Source organism: Ailuropoda melanoleuca, chromosome 11 (assembly GCF_002007445.2).
Source record: "Ailuropoda melanoleuca isolate Jingjing chromosome 11, ASM200744v2, whole genome shotgun sequence".
In the NCBI taxonomy this organism is placed as follows: Eukaryota; Metazoa; Chordata; class Mammalia; order Carnivora; family Ursidae; genus Ailuropoda; species Ailuropoda melanoleuca.
Window position 1 is genome coordinate 5777202 of NC_048228.1, and position 21721 is coordinate 5798922.

The 21721-nt window shown below is 47.2% G+C and overlaps 1 long non-coding RNA gene across 1 annotated transcript; it reads right to left on the reverse strand.

The window, feature by feature from the left end:
* Positions 1 to 569: 569 nt before the first annotated feature.
* Positions 570 to 13720, reverse strand: LOC117804431. The gene is made up of 4 exons (XR_004628852.1): positions 13365 to 13720; positions 12762 to 12834; positions 2899 to 3073; positions 570 to 2573 (listed from the first exon to the last, which is right to left on the reverse strand). It is a non-coding gene; the product is annotated as an uncharacterized LOC117804431 (long non-coding RNA).
* Positions 13721 to 21721: the final 8001 nt, after the last annotated feature.

The following is a 21721-nucleotide window of genomic DNA, read 5'->3' on the forward strand; positions in this document are numbered from 1 at the left end:
GGCTCAGGGCGTGATCCTGGCGTTCTGGGATCGAGCCCCACATCAGGCTCCTCCGCTATAAGCCTGCTTCTTCCTCTCCCACTCCCCCTGCTTGGGTTCCCTCTCTCGCTGGCTGTCTCTATCTCTGTCAAATAAATAAATAAAATCTTTTAAAAAAGAAAAGAAAAGAAAAGCCGGGGACAGGTGATTCGTAATATTGGATGTTGGTGACAAACTTCTGCCTCTCCCGAGACACATCACACAGATTTGGATATTGGAGAGACGGAAAGGGTCACGGTGTCACAGGCAACCTGATAATGGGAGCCAGGAAGGGGAAGGTCCTATTAGTCAAAGTGCATGAAAGCACTCAAGGTAGAGAAAATAATATACTGACTCTGGTTTCTGCTATTGCCACCAAAAAAATAAAATAAAATAAAATAAAATAAAATAAAATAAAATAAAATAAAATAAAATAAAATAAAATAATAAAATAAAATAAAATAAAAAAATGAAAATACAGGTAGCAAGTGGGATGCTGAGATGTTTCACACTCGAGCTATAGTCCTAGAACAAAAATACAGTAGCTTCGGTTGTTTCCAGCTGTAAAAGTGATCTGGTGCCGGATATCAACTTTATGGCCTTTCCCTGGCTGTAATAACTGGAAAGTGCCCGAGGAAAATCTCTGTCCCAAATCTAGCAGCTCTCCACACAGGTCCTCCTGCCCCTACGAGTGAGAGCTCATGGGGAGCTAGCAAATAATTACATTATTTCTGCAGTAAAGCCCGATACATCCCTAATAAAAGTTAATGATTATGTGCAGACTTTCAGGCATTTGGAGTCTAGACTGAAGACGCTCAAAGGAATCTTTGTACGTTCACTCTTCAGCGTTCCACGTGACGAGGACCTTAAAGCGACTTCAGCACCAGCCTCGAGCTGGCGGTGGATTTGCTCCCTTCGGTCGAAGGCACGGCAGCCCCGTCAGGACCTCCGGAGGAGCTCAAGGCTGCACTTGATGTTCCAAAACGTTCGAGAGCTACAGCATTAAAACATGGATGCCGAAGGCAGAACACGTGAACACGAGACAAGGACATCTTTTCTTTGTAGGGTTGGAAGCTTCATCTCTTTCCCTGGACACGATTAATGGGTCCTTTTTCTTCCTTCCCCAGTGGGAAGGGTGGCAAATGGCAACAGAGGGGTCGGCAGTGAGTAGTGATGCAGAATTGGGAAAGAGTCTCGCGAGCCCTCTCGGCCAGCGTTTGGTGTCACAGAAAAGGAAACCAAGGCTCAAGCAGGTCACATGACTTGCCTAAGGTCATTGGCCTCAGGCCCCTGGGGAGCGAACACATCACGGTAGATGGATAACTTTTGCATTTAAGACGATGGACTCTCCAGTTACAAGATCACTCTGATACTCCGTTTATTCAGTCAACAAGCACTTACCGAGCACCTGCTATGCCAGGCGTGGGCCCTGGAGCTGCCCTCTCTCTCCGGGAAAGTAGGGAGATGGGCGGGGGGCAAGCGAGTCGGCAGGATAGCTACTAGCTGCTGTCACAGGGACTGAGGGGCTCGGGAAGGCCCCTCTGAGCAGAGGACAAGTGAGCTGAGACCTGGAAGACACAGAGCAGCCGTGAGACCCGGAGATCCTACAGGTGCCCTGGAAGGAGAAGCCAGGGCAAGGGCTTGAGGCCAGCGAGCGAGGCTTGTTTGGGACAGAGCCGGGAGGCCACAGGGGTTCTAAGGGAGGAAGCGAGCGACAGGTGAGCAGAATGGGTGGTGGAGGGGAGAGGGTCGGAGGGGAGGCGACCAGGAAACCCGGGGAGGAGGCCTCACAGGCATCCGGGTGAGTCAGCCGCGGTGCAGGGGAGGTGGAGGGCAGGGCACGGGTTCAGGCCTCGTAGCAGGAACCGGTTAGAGCTGCCTCGTCCAGGAGGTCTCTGGGCTCTGTGGACACCCGGTGCTCAAACTCGGAGTCTCCTTGAGGGCACCGGCGCTCTGGCGGGAGCCCCCAGGGAAGCAGAGAGGTCAGGAGCACAGATCCGGGACCCCCGCTTCGCTCCAAACCCTCGTTCTGCACCTCAGCCCGCGTGACGTTAGGGTGACTCCCCGGATTTTCTAGCGCAGGGTTGCTCGGCTTTTCTGTGACGGGCGGAGGAGGGGCCTTCCTGGGCCTCACGCTGGACAATCACAGGGGCCGCCTGCTCAGAGGGGCCGCGTTTGATTTAACGCTCCGCTGCCTCTGCTTTGAGAGTCTCAACAGTCTATAAACAAGGGGCCTCGAATCTTCATTTTGCACTGGGCCCTGCAAACGGTGCGCGAAGCTGCCCTGAGCTGGAGGCGAATATTCCGGGCTTTGGGGGCTGCGCGGTCTCCGCGGCAACCCCTCCAGGTGGCAGGTGGATGGTGAAGGCGGCGGAGGCCGCGGGTCATGAACGGGCGTGGCCGCACTCCAGCAAAACCCTACCTGCAAACCCCATCTGCGGGCTGGATCCCGCCCATGCACCGCCGGGTGCCGACGTGGGCAGTGCCTCAGTTTCCCGATGGGACGAATGGGAAGCATAGTATTCATCTTCCAAGGCGGTTCTGAGGACCAGTCCCTGAAACAAATAAAGCGCCTGAACAGGAAGCATTATGTCGTGTGAGCCGCTATGACCTTTGAAAAGAATATTATTTTTTTTAATTGTGGGAAAAAATAATATAAAAAATGTTTAAATTGTAAATTAGACGCAACAAAATTTGCCATTGTGAGTGTGCAGCTGTGTGGTATCAAACACACTCACGCCGTGGCCCACCCGTCGTCACCGTCCATCCCTAGAGCCATCGTTATCTTGCAACACTGAAACCCTGTCCCCACGAGACACTGACTCCCTGTGCTCCTCCCCGCCCTCCTCTGCCAGCCCCCGCCCGCCAGCTTCTACTCACCTGTCTCTCAAGCTGTCCCATGTAGGCACAATCCTGCAGTGGATGTCCCTCTGTGACTGACTCATCTCCCTGAGCAGAATGCCCTCGAGGTTCAGCCTTGCTTTAGTGTGCATCAGGATTTCTTTCCTTTGTGAGGCAGGATAATATTCCATTGTCTTAGCTCGGGCTGCCGAGACTGGGAGACAAACAATAGGAACGCATTTTCTCACAGTTCTGGAAGTTGGAAGTCCAAAATCAAGATGGCAGCATGTTTGATTTCTAGTGAGAATGCTCTTCTGGCTTCTAGGGGCCACCTTCTGTCTACACCGTCAGTGGTGGGGACAGAGAGCGGGAGAGCAAGTGATCTGGCGTCTCCTCTTACGAGGGCACTGACCCCATCACGGGGCCTCGCCTTCACAGTCTCATCTAAACCTAAGCCCCTTGCAAACCCCCACCTCCAAATACCATCCCATTTGGGGTTAAGTCTTCAACATAGGACTTTTGAGGGGACACGCCTGAATCCTCAGCATCCGTTGTGTGGATTCAACACATCTTCTTTGCTCATTCATGTGCTGGTGGACGCTTGGGTTGTTTCCACTCCTGTGAATATCAACGCAACGAACTTGGGCGTACGAAGATCTCTTTGGATCCCTGACTTCAATTCGATTCAATTCTTTTTCACCCAGAGATAAAATCCCTGGATCTTATGGTAATTCTATTTTTAATTTTTGAAGGAACTGCCGTACTGTTTTCCACAGGCTTCACTATTTTCCATCCCCACCAGCCATGCACAAGGGTTCTAATTTCTCCACATTTTTTCATTGTTTTTATAAGAGGCATCCTAAAGGAGTGAAGCGATGGGAAGTGTAAGTCAAGTGTGACGTCGTATCTCACTGTGGTTTTGATTTGCGTTTTCCCGATGATTAGTGACGTTGAGTATCTTTTCATGTGCCTCGTGGTCACTTGATTATCTTCTTGGCAGAAATGCGTGTTCAAGTCTTTGACCTGTTTCCAAGTTGGGTAGTTTGTTTTTTTGTTTTTGAGTCTTAGGAGTTCCGTATATATTCTGGATATTAATCCCATATCAGATGTACGATTAACAGATCTTTTCTCCCATTCTGTGGGTTGCCTTTTTATTCTTGTTCATAGTGTCCTTCAATGCACCAAAATTCTTCATTTTGGTGAAGTCAAATTTTCTTCTATTTTTCTTCTGTTACCTGTGTTTTTAAGTGTTATATCCAAGAAATCATTGCAAAACCCAGTGTCATGAAGCTTTTCTCCTGTTTTTCTTCTAAGAGATTTCTAGTTTTAGCTCTTATGTTTAGGTCTTTGATCCATTTTGAGTTAACTTTTCGTTTTTTTTAAATAGTAATTTTTTATTATGTTATGTTAGTCACCATACAGTATATCCTTAGTCTTTGATGTGATGTTCCATGATTCATTATTTGCGTATAACACCCAGTGCACCATGCAATATGTGCCCTCCTTATGAGTTAACTTTTCATATCGTGTTAGGTAAGAGTTCAGCTTCATTCTTCTGCGTGTGGATATCCAATTTTTCCAGCACGTTTTTTTGTTTGCTTTATTTTTCGAGAGACAGAGAGAAAGCATGAGCAGGGGAGGAACAGAGGGAAGAGGGAGCAAGAGAACCTCAAGGAGGCTCCACACACAGCGTGGAGCCGGACGCAGGGCTCAATTTCATGACGCTGAGATCATGACCCAAACCAAAATCAAAAGTTGGACCCTCAACCAACTGGGCCACCCAGGCGCCCCTCCAGCACCCTTTGTTGAAAAGGCTGTCCTTTCCCCCATGGAACGGTCTTGGCACCCTTGCTGAAAATCAAATGACCAGTTATGTGAGGATTTATTTCTGGGGTATCTATTTTATTCTCCTGGTCTAATTATTCCACTGGTCTAGAAGTCTTGTCTTTATGGCTGTACCACACTGTTACGATTATTGTAGCTTTGCGGGAAGTTTTGAAATCAGGAAGTGGGAGGCTTCCTATTTGTTTTTTCCAACATTGTTCCAGCTGTTTGGAGTTCCTTGCAATTCCATCTGAATTTTAGGATGGATTTTCTATTTCTGCGAAAAAGATTGCTAGAATTTTGATAGAGATTGCATTGAACCTGTAAACATTACAATTACTTTCTAAGGAGTTTGCAAATTATCATATTGAAATGATACTTTGTTTTGTTTTAACTTGCATTCCTTTTATTGCTAATAAGCTTGATTAACTGTTTGTATCTCTCCTTTTTTTTTTTTTTTTTTTTTTTTTTTTAGAGGGGGGAGAGGGGTACAGGGAGTGGGAAAGAAAGAATCTTCAGCAGGCCTCACGCCCAGTGCAGAGCTGATGCGGGGCTCAATCTCACAACACTGAGATCATGACCTGAGCCAAAACCAAGAGTCAGATGCTCAATTGACCGAGCCATGCAGGCACTCCTGTACCTCTCCTTTTTGAATTGTGTGCGGAATCCCTTGCCTACCTGTTCTCTTAGAGTTTTAGGATCACATATATAAAGGATATAAGAGTAGCAACACTTGTTTTGCAAGATAAAAATCACCAGATGGTCGGGGCGCCTGGGTGGCACAGCGGTTAAGCGTCTGCCTTCGGCTCAGGGCGTGATCCCGGCGTTATGGGTTCGAGCCCCACATCAGGCTCCTCTGCTATGAGCCTGCTTCTTCCTCTCCCACTCCCCCTGCTTGTGTTCCCTCTCTCGCTAGCTGTCTCTATCTCTGTCAAATAAATAAAAATCTTTAAAAAAAAAAAAAATCACCAGATGGTCATTGGGCACCTCTCTAGACAAGCTGCTGTGTCGGATGTTGGCCTGTGTGGTGGGGCGAGGAAAACCCCACAGTCCCTGCCTTCATGGGACAGGACAAGAGCCCGTAGGGGCAGAATTACCCGAATATGTGATTACAAAATGGGATAAGCCATGTCAAGGCAAGGGCCTGCGTGCCGTGAGGGGATCTGATCTAGTCCAGGGTTCAGGAAGGTTCTTCTCGGGAAGGGATGCTGGAGCTGCAGTTTGAAGGAGGGGGGGCTGCTGGAGAGATGTCAGCACATGCAAGGCCCTGTGGCCCAGAGGAGCCGGGTGTGTCCAGACACAGGAGGGAATGTGCTTCCAGCTGGAAGGTGAAGGAGGACACGTGAAGGGAAGTGGGGAGTGGGCACAGAGACTAGAGTTCCAGATTAAGGTGACCAGCAATTATTTACTTTGCCTTTTAGACTCCGTGTCCACAGCTGCGAATAAGACAGCCATCCAGGGCCCAGGCACATAGCTCATGGTTCTTTAAGCTCTGCCATTTTCCTGGATGAGTTCACCACCCGTCCCCTGGAAGTTTCCTTGATTGGCTCTTTCACCCGTTCGTTTATCCCACAGACATTCACCGGGCACCTGTGACGTGCAGCCAGTAAAGAAGCAAATCTCAGAGGCTGACGAGTGTTTGGAGGTGTGCTGTAGGGATGTCAGGGTGGGGCGCTGGCTGGGCTGTGTGCTGGGCGCTGCTGTGGCCACACCTTAGGGGCGACAGGGGTAGTGGCCAGGCCCCTGAAAGTGCAATGGGGATTTTTATCTTCATCCTGAGGGCGGAGGGAAGTCAAAAACGGTTTTCAGCCAGGAAGCGGCCCCATCACTTTGGTGGTTGGGAAAGGTCCCTCTGGCTTCTCTGGGGATGATGAAGCCAGGGTGCTGCGTGGACCCCAGAGGTCATGGGAGGCCATTTCTGTGGTGCAGGTGGGAGGTGAAGGTGTCCTGAGAAAGGCTGGAGGCAGTGAACACCCCGTGAGTGGGTGGATGGCTCCAAGACCTTCCAGAAGGACAATCCCCAAGGCTTGGCAAAGGGTGGGTTACTGGAGGGAAAAGGGGGACCCAAGAAGTAGTCCCAGTTCCCTCGGGTAGAACTGGAGAGGGTACTATTTGATGAGAAATAGAAGCCCAGAAGGCCCTGCTGTAGGGGAAAGACCTTGAGCTTCGTTTTGGTGAGTTAGTGCCCGGGGCACCTGTACAGAGAACAAGTTGGAGAAGCCAAGGAATTAGCAGAGTGGGATGGGGGCAGTGTGGATTTGAGATCTTTCAGGGGTGAAACAAGGTCTACAGATACACAGAACACAGTGGTGAGAGAGGGGGAAGTGTTAGGATTGGACGCTGGTTTCCAGCGTCTACCACCTAGAAAGATGGTGCTGTTTTGTGGCAAATATCTTCCCTCCCTTGTGATTGGCCTTTTACTTTGGGGGTGGGGGGTGGGGTTAATTCAGCTCACCGTGAAAGACTGGTTCTCCTGTACATTTTATTAATATTAACGTGAAATACACCTAGGTCACAGAAATTGGGGGCCATGCTGAACCCATATGTTAAAAATAAAGTCCTCGGTGTGCTCTGAGAAATCACACGAGGCCGTGCCTCAACACAGTGAAGAAGTTCATCACTGCTTCCGACGCCCGGAGAACCTGAGTTTGTTTGGTGATAAACTTCCATGTCGCCATCTTCCTAAACTCCCTGAGTTCCAGGTGTGACCGAGAAGAGCTCCAGACTGTGAGTCGACACACTGTTCCCTGAAAGGTGTGCACACCTGCTGAATCCTTTTTAAACAGTCACCAAAATAACAATTTGTCTTGTTCCCACTACGGCTTTGAGCCACAAAAATTAATTACATCACCTGTAAAATTAGCCCTGTGTTTTGCATCCAAAGGTCAATGTTCAGACTGAGAAATGGTTTAGTGCTTTCAAGCACAGGGCTCGGTGTATAAATATTTATCACAGGAGGACAGGAACTCATTGTACACAGCGTGTTTACCTTATCAGGCAGTTACCTGGGGCAAAGAGGCCACTGTCTGCTTCCTGTCCCAATTTCTCTTGCCCAAGACCTTGGGCAATTGTTTGACAGAGTGTTCTGTCCCATTCCCTTTCTTCTGGGAATAAAGGTGCAGCATGCTAATCAAGGACATCGCCTGGTCCACAAACACCTGGTTTCCGGAGAGGGTAGTGTTCTAGGTGTTTGCTCGAAAGATCCCACAGCAGTTATGAAAGAGAAAACTTCTGCGACACCCACGCGGAGAGCAGCGAACATGCCCCTCTCCATCCCTGACTTTTGTTTTGTTTTGGTTAGTGTTTCGAAAGCTCTCGATGGACTCTGTGGAATGTTCAAGCTTTCGAGAGTGAAGACAATGTAACAGACAAGGGCGAACAGGGATCACAAACACGATTTGTGGCAAAAACACAGCCTTCTATTTTATTCCTGTTTTCCATGTTTATAAAGCAGGAATGTTAGAGAAACATTGGCCAAGTTGGTTTTAATCTGGCCACATATTTGTCTTGGCCACCCTTGGCTCGTATTTCAAAAGTCCTCATACTAACTAGCTCAGTCCATTGTTACATAAGAAAGCCCGGCTGGGCCACGGGCCAAAAATTCAACTCAGCATTTTTCTGCCTCCCCATGGTGGTCCAGAGGAATGGGTGTGTGAGCATGTGGAACAGAAACCTCGGGGGAAACTCCGTGAGCTGATATGCAAGGAGCCTCTTGCAACAAACTATTTTTCAGGTGTTGGTTTTCCTATCCCCCGATGTCCAGTTCTCACTCATCAATCATTACATTCCTTGTGTGGATTTATCAGAATCTCTTAGCCTTTTCTATCTGAGCAACTACTAACTCCTAAAGTTGACTAGCAACTCCGCACTGTTAGGTTTTCATTTGCATTTAATTTTGCATATATTCTAATTTGTGTTTAATTTGATTGGTCACTTCTATCTCTTCTTTCTCTCTCTTCTCTCTCTCNCTAGCAACTCCGCACTGTTAGGTTTTCATTTGCATTTAATTTTGCATATATTCTAATTTGTGTTTAATTTGACTGGTCACTTCTATCTCTTCTTTCTCTCTCTCTTTAAAGATTTTATTTATTTATTTGACACAGAGAGAGAGCCAGCGAGAGGGAACACAAGCAGGGGAAGTGAGAGAAGAAGAAGCAGGCTCCCAGGGGAGGATGGAGCTTGATGTGGGGCTTGATCCCAGGACCTTGGGATCACGCCCTGAGCCGAAGGCAGACGCTTAACGACTGAGCCACCCAGGCGCCCCTCTATCTCTTCTTTCTGAATCGCCTGCTGTCTTTTGCCTACTTTTCTGGAGTTTTCTTGGAGTTTTAATGGCAGATAGAATAAGGATATTAAGAAAATTGGCACTTCTTCTGTTAGATAAAATCACCAATGATCTATCAGGCACCTCTCTGGTCCTGGGCATTGCGCATGGGTTCTTCTGTTTGTTCTAAATATACCCCTTCCAGGCTTTATAAGATCGTCTTTCTACCTTATTTTCCAAAATTAAAAACAAATTTATATTAATATCCAGTGACCCCACAAGGACGGGGCTTGGTCTGTCTTGCGTGTTGGTAAATTCCAGCATGTTGGTAAATTCCAGCACCTAGACGTGCCTGGACCAAGTAGGCATTTGATACATTTGTCTAATGAACAGAAAATCCATCAAGAAATTGTTCTCGATTTTTCCCTGCAGCTGTCCTCTTTCTAGGCAAAACAGATCCTGATGTACTTATTCTAACCCCGATATCAGCCTCTCGTTCTCCTAACTATTTTAATGGTTCGTCTTCAAGATATTTTCTTGACATACAATAATTAAAAATGTGTACGGTATCCTTGGTTGTAGACAAAAGTGGGGACGTATTTTCAGCTTTGCTGAAATCCTTCAAGTGTCTTATGGGCTTTTGGGCCACAGAAACCTGTTGGCCAGTGCCTTCATGGAATGATCCAGTCTAACTCCCTGAAAACTGATATATTGAGCTTACTACCCTATCATTACAATTTTGCCAGATTTCCGCAAAACAAGTCTTCGGGGCCACAAAAACCTTATGCGTGTGGAGAATAGGTAATGTGTCCCATCTGTAGAATGAACTGAGGAATTTCGGGACGGTCCCTCTTGCTCCCCAACCTCCCCCACATTCAGGGTCAACTGCGCCTAGTTCGTTATGTACTGAGTGCTGACTTTGTGTCAGGTATTCTGTGAGGCACCAGCCCCAGAGACTCGTGCCTGGGGGCTAAAGATTTCCAGGCATTCTCTTTTAAAAAGTAGATTCAACCAGGATAGACATCACATTAATCATGGATGTCTCAATCAATTTATGAGGTCCCTCAAGTTTACCAAACCCCAAAGGGGTGGAGTCCGGGTTCCCACCCAGGCAGTCGGGCGCCTTGCATTCTAAATGAGTGTCCTCCTACTGTGTCATGACGGGGAGGTCACACGTTAATTTACTGCAGTGATCTTGCCATTCCCCAACATGTTTGGAATATTCTCCTGGAATTTGGTTAGAAACTGAGGAACTTGGAATCTAATTTTGGCTCTCCTCGTAAGCAGCTAAGATGTGGTAAGTGAATCACGCCTGTTTTCTCCTTCGTCAATGAGATCAGGCCCGATGTCTGATGAGACTCCCTCCAGCTCTAACGATCTTCAGTCCTGTCTTAACCATGGCATTTCCTTTGAGTATAAGCTTGGTTTTTGTGCTCTCTTCTGTAAAATAGGGATTTTTAGACTTGCCTGGCCTATCTTGCTGGGTTGCTGGATGCGAAATACGTGACATACTAGCTTTGAAATCACTGAGGTGGACAGGACATGGATGTAGGTGACAGTCTTGGAATTTCATGTCATCCGATGTCAGGCCACCTGCTTCCTCCAGCCTGCAATCAGTTTGAAGTTCAATTAATGAAAGTTTTTGGAGCACCTGCCCTGCGTCTGTACCTTCCCAGGCTCTGGAGGGACAGTGGGCACATGGATCCAGCCCTCAAGTGAGAGACAGAATATACAAGTCAACAGAATATACACGTTCATCTAAGAGGAGGGAAGCTTGGCCGAGGGCACCAGCCAAGGGCTGAGCTGAAGATGAACAGCCCCCCCTGGCTGGCTCAATCATCTCAGAGGAGGGGGGTCTACCTGAGACCCTAAGGCCACTGTTACGGGTTGAATTATGTCCCCATCACCCTCCAAAGACATGTCAAAGTCTTCACCCCTGGTACCTGTGAGTGTGACCTTATTTGGAACTGGGGCCATTGCAGATGTAGTTGGTTAAGGTGAGGTGATGTTGGACTGGGGCGGGCCCTTCATCCGACCTGGCTGGTGTCCTTAGAAGAAGAGAGATACACGCAGAGGAAAACACCCCTGAAGACAGAGGCAGGGGCTGGAGCGATGCGTCTACTGGCCCGGGAGTACTGAGCGTTGCTGGCAACACCAAAAGTTAGAGGAAGCAAACAAGATCCACCCCTACAGGCTTCAGAGGGCGCCCAGCCCTGCCAACACCTTGCATTTGGGCTTCTGGTCGCCAGAATGGTGAGACATTTCTGTTGTTTTGAGCCACACGGTTTGTGGTCATTTGTGACGACAGCCCCAGGAAACTAATATCCATGTGTAGGAGCCAGTCACACAGAGAATGGGGGAAGAGGGTACCAGGGCTGACAGAACAGCACTGGCAGTGACCAGAGAATGCGTCTGGTTGTCAATGATGGCAGTGGGAGCTGGGAGAGGGTGCCAAGCAGGAGACGGCAGGACGGGCCTTGTAAGAGGAAGGCTGTGTGCAGGGTGCGGATGGGATGGAGGGAGTGGAGCCCAGAACCTCACTGGAAGGTGGTGGCCACTGGTCTGGGATGGTGCAGTGAGAGCGAGGAGATGGAAAGTTCTGGAAAGTATGCTAGAGAAATAACATGACTGGACTGGGGGAGAATTTGGTGCAAATGGGTTTAAAGTATAAATAAATGCTTTAAAGAAGCTAGTTTTCAGGCTGGCGGGGGTGGGTGATGAGTGGGCGAGAATTGGGGAGGAGCAGTTTCGAGTGGGGGAGGGGACACTGCAGGTTTGTTGATCTGATACTCCTTGGCTCAGTCTTTCCTCCTATTCATCAAACTTGGCTCTAAACGACGACTTGGCTGATTCTAAAATTCAAGCCCCCTCGTACTCCCCCAAAGAGACGCATGAGTCCCTGAGGCAATGTTCAGCTGAGAATCTTACCCCCAAAGATTCAGCAGAGAATCATGTCCTTCCAAAGGCTGAGCTCATTTGACTAAATCTCCTGCTTTGAAGAGGAAAACACGTTTTAAATACGTAAGTTCTGGTGTGTTTGCAAAAACAGTCGATCCCATCCGTTTCTTTATAGCCGTTTCCGGTGAGCCCAGATTGGAAAAGATCATGTCAGTGCATGCCATCAAGATGCCTACCTTCATTATCAAAGGCTGTTTGCTTATAAATACATAATAAATGTATTTTCCCATTCCCATTTAATTAGGAATTTTATAAGCTACCCTTGAGTTAAGAGTCTCATGATTGAAACACCAGGTAGCCGGGAATTCATAACACCGTGCATGTGGCCATTGGAGCTCGTGACTCGGTTTTTCTCAGACTTGTACTGATGTTCATGATAACAGAAAGGGATGCTAGGTGCCGTAGTAGCCATTTTTATATGAAACGCTGTCTAAGATAAGGCTGGGGAAAGGAGTATAAATACAGTGTTGGGGATGGCAATAAGAAGGTAGAGGCAGCCCGTGCAAAATGGAACTTGATTTTATCTTAAAACTACGTAAACAGCCATGCCTATCCCAGACCCCCTTTCCTTCTCCCTTCCCTGGGTGATGTCATCACCCCCAAAGCTTTGCTTATAAGCACACAGCCTGGTGACGCTTACACGAGACTGTCCTTGCTCAGTCCTGCTCATGAGCTTCCCTGGGTTCCCTTCACATGCTGTGAGGTCCCCACAGTCCAAGGCTCCTGAATGGAACGTGCCCCAACAGAAGCCTCGTCTTCCCACCCACCCACCCATGTGGTGCCCGTGCACTCTGTTCCCCTGTAGAGGCACACATTTTACGACGCACGCAGACTGCTGGTTTACCATGTGACTTACCTGCACGTGCAGGTGCACAGAAACAGCCATTTCCCTCTTGCTCTTCAATCAAATTTGACTCCAAGCCTCCATCCTGCCAGGGAAGCAGGAAAGTCAATGTCATTCATTCTTGGGGCTCCTGATGCTCCCTCATGCTGACCAGTGCCCCAGGCAGAGTCATCTGAGGGCACTGTAACTCCAGTCCCCTTCGCCCCCACCTACTCCTGGACACTGGCTCCTTGCCCCAGACCGGATCCCTGGTGCCCAAGCCTCCTCCAGGGGGAATGGACTTGCTCTCAATGCTCTGACCACTCTCAGGGACTCTTCCCACCCAGGGACAGCCAGCTTTATCTCCCCAGTGAGTTCGGGTTTTTCCAGAACACAAGGAGGGTGGTTTTCGGATCATTTCTGCCACATACACCCCCTCTGGGGAGGACTGTCGGTACTGGAGATGGGAAAGTACAATGAGCCCGACAGGGGTTGGTGTCCCTGGAAGTTATCCTGGACTCACCTCCCTTCACTCAGCAATGACCTCTGAGATGGGGCCAGGTCCCTTTCTAAGTGCCTGGCCCCGCGCCTGGTAATCAGAGGAAGACCAGCGGTGCAGTATCAGTCCAGACCTACCAGATGTGCAAAGATCAAGAAGTCTGACAGGGCCGAGTGTCTCCGAGGATGTGGGGGATCAGGAGCGCCGAGACACTGTGGAAAGATGGGAAATCCCTTTCGGGAGCAGATGAAAATACCAAGTGAAGTTAAAAATGCCCACTTCTTTCACCCTGAAATCCCACTTACAGTGTAAGCCGGAGAAACTTCTGCCCAGGGGCATGTGAACACACAGATGTTTGTTGCAACATTGTTGATGACAGCAAAGAACTTCCAGGAACCCGGACGTCCATCAACAGGTCAAACAAATCATTAAAAATCCTTATGTAGAATGCTGTACCGCTGTGGGCTTCCACGCTTTGGTGCATATTCTCCTTAACGGGATTTGGGGCTTTAAAAAAATTTTTTTAAAGAGTATATTTATTTATTTGAGAGAGAGAGCGTGAGAGAGAGTGTGAGAGAGAGAGCACAAGCAGAGGGGAGGGGTAGATGGAGAAGCAGACTCCTTGCCAAGCAGGGAGCCCGATGTGGGCTCTATCCCAGGACCCTGGGATCATGACCTGAGCCCAAGACAGATGCTTCACCGACTGAGCCACCCAGGCGCCCTTTAACGGGATTTTGTAAAACTATGTTCCCCCTCCGATATTTTAATTTGACATCTGAAATAGCTCATGTTAAGTTTAACAAGCTGAAGAGGTCGTTTCTAGGGCACTGTAAATACAGACATTTAAGAACACACCTTCTGCGTGACTCTTTTGATGATACCCAGTGGCATCTGAATGGGCTGATTGGATGTATTTTATGATCCATTTTTAAAAACACACGAAGACACTCTCACTTAAGAGACATTTTTTTGATTATTTGGGGTCATTATGATGAAAGAATCACAGCCAGTACATCCCTTTACATATTTTTTACCACGTGTTGAGTGACTATAAAAAAAAATCGAAAAGGTAGGAAGAGAAAGCATGAAAGCTAGAGGAATATTTGAATCTCCTGGAACTACAAGAGCCAGCCGCAGATCGTAGCAAGCCTGGAAGGCTAATCTTAATAAATTGCGAAATGGAAGTAAACAGTCCGGAAAACAAAAAATCATTTAGACATGTGACTTTACTAAATGAGGTCATAAAACGAACTCCGTGTTTTTCTTAGCTTTGTAAGAAAGAAGTGTTTCCGCTATTAAAGGCAACATGGGAGCAATGATGATAAAGTCCTTGAACTTCCTTGTAGAGGAATCTACAAAAAGGAAGAAAAAGACATGGTGGAACAAGAAAATGAGCTATAAGAATTTGGGAAAACTTTATCAATTGCAAGATTAGAACTTTTAGCCTGTTTTTGAAATTGTATGTGAATATGTCATTGAAGAACAAAGTATGAAAAACCTTGAACACTTTTGAGCTATTCCAACCTGCCGAATCCTGAAACTTGGCCCGTGAGGTTTGCAGAGTTTGTGGATTGAGGATAAAGAAAAAAATTAATAAAGGAAGCCAGTTAATTAAAATGACATTTCAAGAAAATGTTTGACTTGTTTGATAATAAAGATGTTGAATTTTTTAAAAATCTCAGGCTGTATAAAGGAAGCTAGAAACCATTGTAATGTGATTGTTGCTAGTTCATTAGAAGTCGAGAGAGGATTCAGCATCTTGACAATTATCATTGAAGTCAAGAGGAAATCTCTCATTATGGAGACTATAGATAATCTAATAACTATCTCCTTACTAGAAATCTTTGGAAAAATTTGATGCTGTTAATAACAATTTCTTAAATGGTAAATCAGCTTAACTCATATAAATATTAGATGAATGCCTGTCAAAGTTTATTTAATTGGTTAACTTATGAAGAAACCAGTAAAGTAGTTACAATCCAATCAAAGGAGAATTCAGAGAACACACTAGGTAGAAAATTAAAAATGCTGAAATAAATAAATGAGCAAAATGATGCAAAACAGGTCAATATCCCCAAGGCAATATTCTATCATATCTCCCTAGGGCAAAATTCATTTGCATTTCTGTGCACAAAGATCAATTATATTACCGTGTTTCTACAACATACAGAGCTGCGAACTAGCTCAAAACAAAGGAGCCTGTAAGCCAGAAGGACCGGTATTCTCGTCTTACCCATTTCCAATTTTTTTTAAAGATTTTATTTATTTATGTGACAGAGAGACAGCCAGCGAGAGAGGGAACACAAGCAGGGGGAGTGGGAGAGGAAGAAGCAGGCTCCCAGCAGAGGAGCCTGATGTGGGGCTCGATCCCAGAACGCCGGGATCACGCCCTGAGCCGAAGGCAGACGCTTAACGACTGCGCTACCCAGGTGCCCCTATTTCCAATTTCTCATAGTTTTTCCTGACAATGTCTTTCCTCATGTCCAGTGACAGCTCAGACCTTACACCTGCTGGTGGTGTCATATGCCTAGTGACAGCCGTGCCTAACAAACGAACAAAAATTTACGTGTGATTTCCAAACATCAACAAAGATTTTGATATTCCTGGACTGATTTGATGAATGATCTATGTTACAACTTATCACTTTGTAACCATTTTATAAATATATATATATATATATATTCGAGATTTAAAAGACATATTTAAAATTTTTATATATTTCATAAAATGTTATATATAATACATACTGTAATATGTAAGTTTTATATTGTGCTTTACATATTTCTATTATTTGTATATTTATTAGATGTATTTCTATTACTGTGACATTATCACAGTTTTGCATCTACCCCTGCATCTACACACACAGATACACACATTCGTGTATGTAAGCACTGGATACAATGCAGCGAGATGCCGGGGATAAGGAAGGCTTCCACATCCAGGCAGATTATAATGAAATATGGCTCTCACTTGTAACTAGAAAGGCGGTCATTTATATGAAAGCTGTAAATCACAAACAACATGGTCGGTCTCAATGTAGACTTGCTCCCCCTCAGTCAGTGGTATTACCATTTACCCAGTGGTTCACGTCCAAAATCCAGGTGTTGTCTTGGATTCTTCTCTCTCACACTCCACAACCAATCCACCCAAAACCCCTGTCAGTTCTTCCCAAATATACTCATCTCCCTTCCCTTCTTCAGAATATGGCGCTTCTCTCCATCTCCTTCTCCATCTAGCCTCTCTCCTGGGCAGGTACAGTGGTCTCCCGACAGCCTCTCCTTCCTTGCTTTCCCCACTCTGATCCCTTCCTTGCTCTGCCGCCAAGGCAACCTTTAAAGCAGCAAATCAGGTGTCATCATTCTCCTGCTTATACCCATCGGTGGTTCCCCTTATCCCTAGAATAGTCTGAACTCCCTCCCGTAGCCAACAAAACTAAAAAATCTAGACCAGATCTGTTTCATATCCATTTAAAATGATAAACTTTCTCCCCTCCCCAGCACTGCCCATCCCCTCCCTGATCTGTCTTTCCATGTAACTTATCACATCATACATTATATTACGCTGTATAATAGTACACTTGGCACCTCTCTCTATATTATATTCTTTAGGTAGTTAGTTTACTATTTGTCTTCCTTTGCAACAAAGTATAAGCATGAGATCAGGGATATTTGAGCATTTTATTCTTTTTTTTTAAGATTTTATTTATTCATTTGACAAAGAGAGAGAGAACACAAGCAGGGGGAGCAGCAGAGGGTGAGGGAGAAGCAGGCTTCCCGCTGAGCAGGGAGCCCAACTCGGGGCTCGTTCTCCTGAGATCATGACCTGAGCCAAAGGCAAACGCTTCACCAACTGAACCACCCAGGCGCTCCTTGAGTATTTTATTCTGTGCAAGTACTTAAAATAGTGCCACATACGTGGTAGGAGGACAATGAATACGTGTGAATGAATGAATGGATCCCTTCAGTTACCAGACCTGCAAAGAGTCTGAGATTTTTCCCTAACTTGTCAGCCCGCCACATCTCATGGATGCTGGCAGGAGATGTGGGTCTTCTGGGTCGAAGACAGGACATTGGTACTCACAGCACAGCAGGCAGCCCGGGCTTCATCATTTCAAGGGGGAAAAACAAACCAAGCAAGATACTTTCAGATCAGGAAGGTGAGAGGAGTGATGGGTGCCGACGGGGCCAGGGCGCTGACGGAGACAATGGCCCCAGAGGAGGGGCAGCATGAGGAAGGCACCTGCTGAGGGCAAGACTGGAGGCAGGGACGTGGCTGGGAGGCCGCTGTAATAGACAAAGTCAAGAGAAGGAAGAGGAGACTGGAAAGAAAGCGAGATTTTGGAGTGTGGACAATGAGAAGAGCAGAGGCTGAGACGGACACAGGGGAGGATGCTCAGGTTTAGAGGTGAGGCATGAGCTTGGTAAGTTTCCAGAAAGGAAGCAGGTGCCCTTCCAGCAGCAGGCAGGGGTGTGAGGCCAGGCCACACCTGGGCAGGTGGCGAGGCTGTCACGGCACCTATCACTTCTGTCTGGTTGGTATCAGGCACTTCACATGTGCTCACTCGTGCCGTGCTCCCCAGATCCCCTGAGGGATGCGGAGACCGAGCCCCAGGAGGTTAAGTGGCTTCTGCAGGGTCACATGAGGCCGTAATCCTGGGGCCTCCTCTCCTCACTCGCACACAGTGCCACAAGCTTTGACCAAGCACTCCAGACTTGGAATTACAAGTCCAAACCATAATCCAATAGAACTTTTGAAAAATGTATTCAGGGGTCCCTGGGTGGCTCAGTCAGTTAAGCATCTGACTCTTGGTTTCAACTCAGGTCCTGGGATTGAGCCCCGCAAGGGGCTCCACGCTCAGCATGGAGTCTGTTTGTCCCTCTCCCTCCCCTTCTGCTGTTCCCCCCCTCCACTCTTTCTCTCTCAAATAAATAAATAAATAAATAAAATCTTTATTTAGCCACCTTCCCTGAGCCTTGGAGCCCAAGAGCCATGTCACCTCTGCCCCATTCACCCAAGAATCCATGCAGAGAACCAAATTACTGCAGCAGTGGGCAATGACGCCCACATACCGTGTTTTACACAAGCCACCCCAATCCAGTCCCCAAAAAGCGTGCCCATTTTTAAGAGACCAATTGCAGTGTGTGGATCTTATGTGAAACTCCTGCTTCAAATGAACCAATGGTAAGATCTGAGCACTGATAATATAGGAATTCTGGTGAATTGTGTGGTGTCATAATGCAGTAATTTTTTGAAAAGGTCTTTATCCTTTAGAAATACACATTGAAAAATTCACTGATGACGTAATACCTGGGAGTCTCATCACGTGTTGGAGGGGAAGGGGTTGAGGATTATTGAAGCTGCGTGATGCACACATGAGGCTCCAGACACCTTCTCTTATTTTTATATGTGTTTGAGATTTTTCATAATAAAACATTTTCCAACTGTTTCAACAGAATGGACACTATGCTTTCCCTACGTTCACGCTTAATGTCTGCCAGTTGAGCGCACGGAGTCTTGGCCAGAGTGTTTCTGTCCTGTGCCCTCGTCCAAGGATGCTTTTTTGGGGGTCCCGTTGCTACGAGCTGCCTTTGCCCACTTCTTTAATCTGCCAGTAACTTTTCTTCTTTAGTGAGAATATTCTTCTCAAATTGCCCCCAACTAATCAGAGAAAAGACATCAATTTTCCTTTCTATCCTTCTTGGCCTTCCTTAACTCTTTTTTCAACATGAGAAAGAAGACAAAAATGGGAAGAATTATAGTCGCCCCACAAAATGGGGAAGGTCTATGTGCTGCTGGCTTTTCCAGGCAGAAGGGAGGGATTTTCCACTTTATGCTTTTTAAAAAAAGGCCCCCTATCTCCCTTCTAACAAATGCTACCCACTGCTAGGTCCTGCTCAAGATTTATCCATTGGGTACTCTGATGTGTTCCCCAGAAACGTTATTGTCTCGGATGTAAACTCTTTTGGAAACCAGAGTCCTTCGGACTTCTAAAGAAGCTTGGATCCTTCTCGCATATCCCTCCTTAAAAAGATGTAAGCAGAAAATCTGACAGATTTTCTTATGTTTTTATTACAATCTCTAAAAATATACTCATCACAAAAATTAACATTCTTAAAACTCTTCCCAGGAATCGAATAGGACAGTTGCTACTTGTCCTGGGCACACGTGGATCGAAGGTGCCCGGAATGACCTCCGTGTTTCTCTGGGGATGGAGGGCGACCGATAGTCACGTGGTGTCAGTACAATGGTGTCAACACAGAGGCTGTATTTGAAATTTTGTTTCCCATACTCCCTTGAGAACATTTTTTGCTTTTTTCACAGGATCTGAACAGTGGAGTTCGGAAAATGTTTACCATGTGATTCATAACAGCCTGGCTTATTTCAAGAAGGGGGAAATATTCAGGGGTGAAACGCTAGAAGCGTTAAAAATGCAGGCGCACGGACTGCCAGAACCTATCACAGGAGCTGAGGTTCCCAAACTCCTGACCTCAAACCCCAGACAAAATATTCAGTGCAATAGAAACTTCTCTCCTGGGACTATTATTGCCCTTTGCATTCTGGAGGACAAGTGGGACGGGAATAAATCTGTCCCTTTCCCCTTTCAGCGACTGAATGTTGCTCCTGTTGGAGTCGGCGGCTTTCACCGCGTCCCCGGGCTCCTCGCAGAGACGGGATGTGCGGAGGCTCGTGAGCGCGGATCGAGGCGCCATGGAGACCTGTGGCCATAAAAGTGTCTTCTCTCATTTTCAAGGTAAACAAATGTTATGGCCACCAGGAAATAGACCACATGAAAAGAAACGTCGGGAACCTGGAAGAGCTGCCCGGGCAGTCCTTCTTTTCAGCTTCCAAGTGCATTACCCTCATTAAGTCAAGTCAATGGGACAGAACAAGAGGCTTCGCGAAAGCCCCATAAACATGAGGCATACATATTTTAAGTCTACAGCTACAAAATAACGAAGCTGATTTTTCTTCTTGCTCGTGGTGCCCTTCCAGTTTTTCTCCTATGATACGTGTGCCTTGTAATACAGTCCTTGCATCCTGTGTTACAAAGTACTATTTCTCTTGAACTCACTGATGGGTGGGGGTGGGGGTGGGGTGGAAGGCAAACAGCCATAATCCTGACTTTCCCCGTTTAGACTGTAGGAGGTAGCAGGTGTCTCAGCGAACTTGTTGAAAAACACGGATGTCTGCAGGTAGAAGGTTAAGCCCTGTGAAGGCGCAAGGGTCCCCTTCTGTGAAATTTCTGGGGGTCTGGTGGTCTGGGGCCTGCTGGGACTCCCCCTCCCACGTGAGGGGACGGCTGCTGCCCTTTGGGTCCCCTGCCATCAGATATGAAAGAGGCACAGGCTTGGGTTTTGGAGGTCACCGATGACATATTTAGATCAACTGTTCTTGCCGATTTACTACTGGGTGGCTCAGAAAGCCACCAGCTTGGAGAGCGAGAGAAGGCTCTTCAGCAGGGCCGGGCTACAGTTCGGTGGCTTGACCCTCAGAGTTCACGGCCCACCCTCCTACTGTCAGGAGCCGCTGGTGGCCCTCTAGGATGCTGTGGTGGTTTATTTTACGTGTCAACTCGGATGGGCCATGGTGTGCCCAGATATGCGGTCAAACGGTATTCTGGGTGTGTCTGTGGGGGCCGTTTCTGGATGAGATTAATATTGGAATCAGTAGACTGGATAAGGAAAAGTGCCCTCCCCACTGTGGGTGGGCCCTATCAAATCAGTTGAGGGCCTGAAGGGAATAGAAAGGCTGACACTCATGAGTAAGGGGAACATCTTCTGCCTGATGGCCTTGACCTGGGACATTGGTCTTTTTCCTGCCTTTGGACTCAAACTGAAGTACTGGCTTTTCCTGGGTCTTGAGCCTGCTGGCATAGAGACTGAAACTTTCACCATCAGCTCTCCTGGGGCTCGGGAGAGAGGAGATATTTATATATGTATATAAAGGTTCTGTTTCTCTGGAGATTCCTGACTGATAGGGATGTGGAAATGATTCTCCGAAGCTCAGACATGGCGTCTTGAGGTGGGAGTCAAGAGCCTACAAAGCTCTCCGTCCTTCAGAAGGTAGGACGTCCAACCCCCATCCAGAGATCCATGCTCAATGCTTTTCTCCTTGTGACTGAAATATGTATGTCTGGGGACCGTGGGACAGAGGTGGGAGTGATGCCTCTCTTGATAGCACCCAGTGTTTTCTTCCTAACCCCTCCGTGGCCATGGATCTGTTGGTTTAGGGGATTTAGTTTCTAGAACCACTAATGGCTCTACCCTGAGACTCTCCCAGGCTGTTTTTGACATCTTATGCCTTTGGACAAATAGGTTTCCCCGCTGCCCAAAGGGGACAGGTTGATAATTTTGGTCGAAATGATCGATCCTGTTAGTAGGAATCAGGTTGCTGTGGCCCTGAGTCTATGAGCCGAAGCTCCCCCCTCCCGCTGGAGGCAAACCCTGATGGAGGGACCCCCGCAGCCCTGCACAGGGCAGTCTCCGCACTG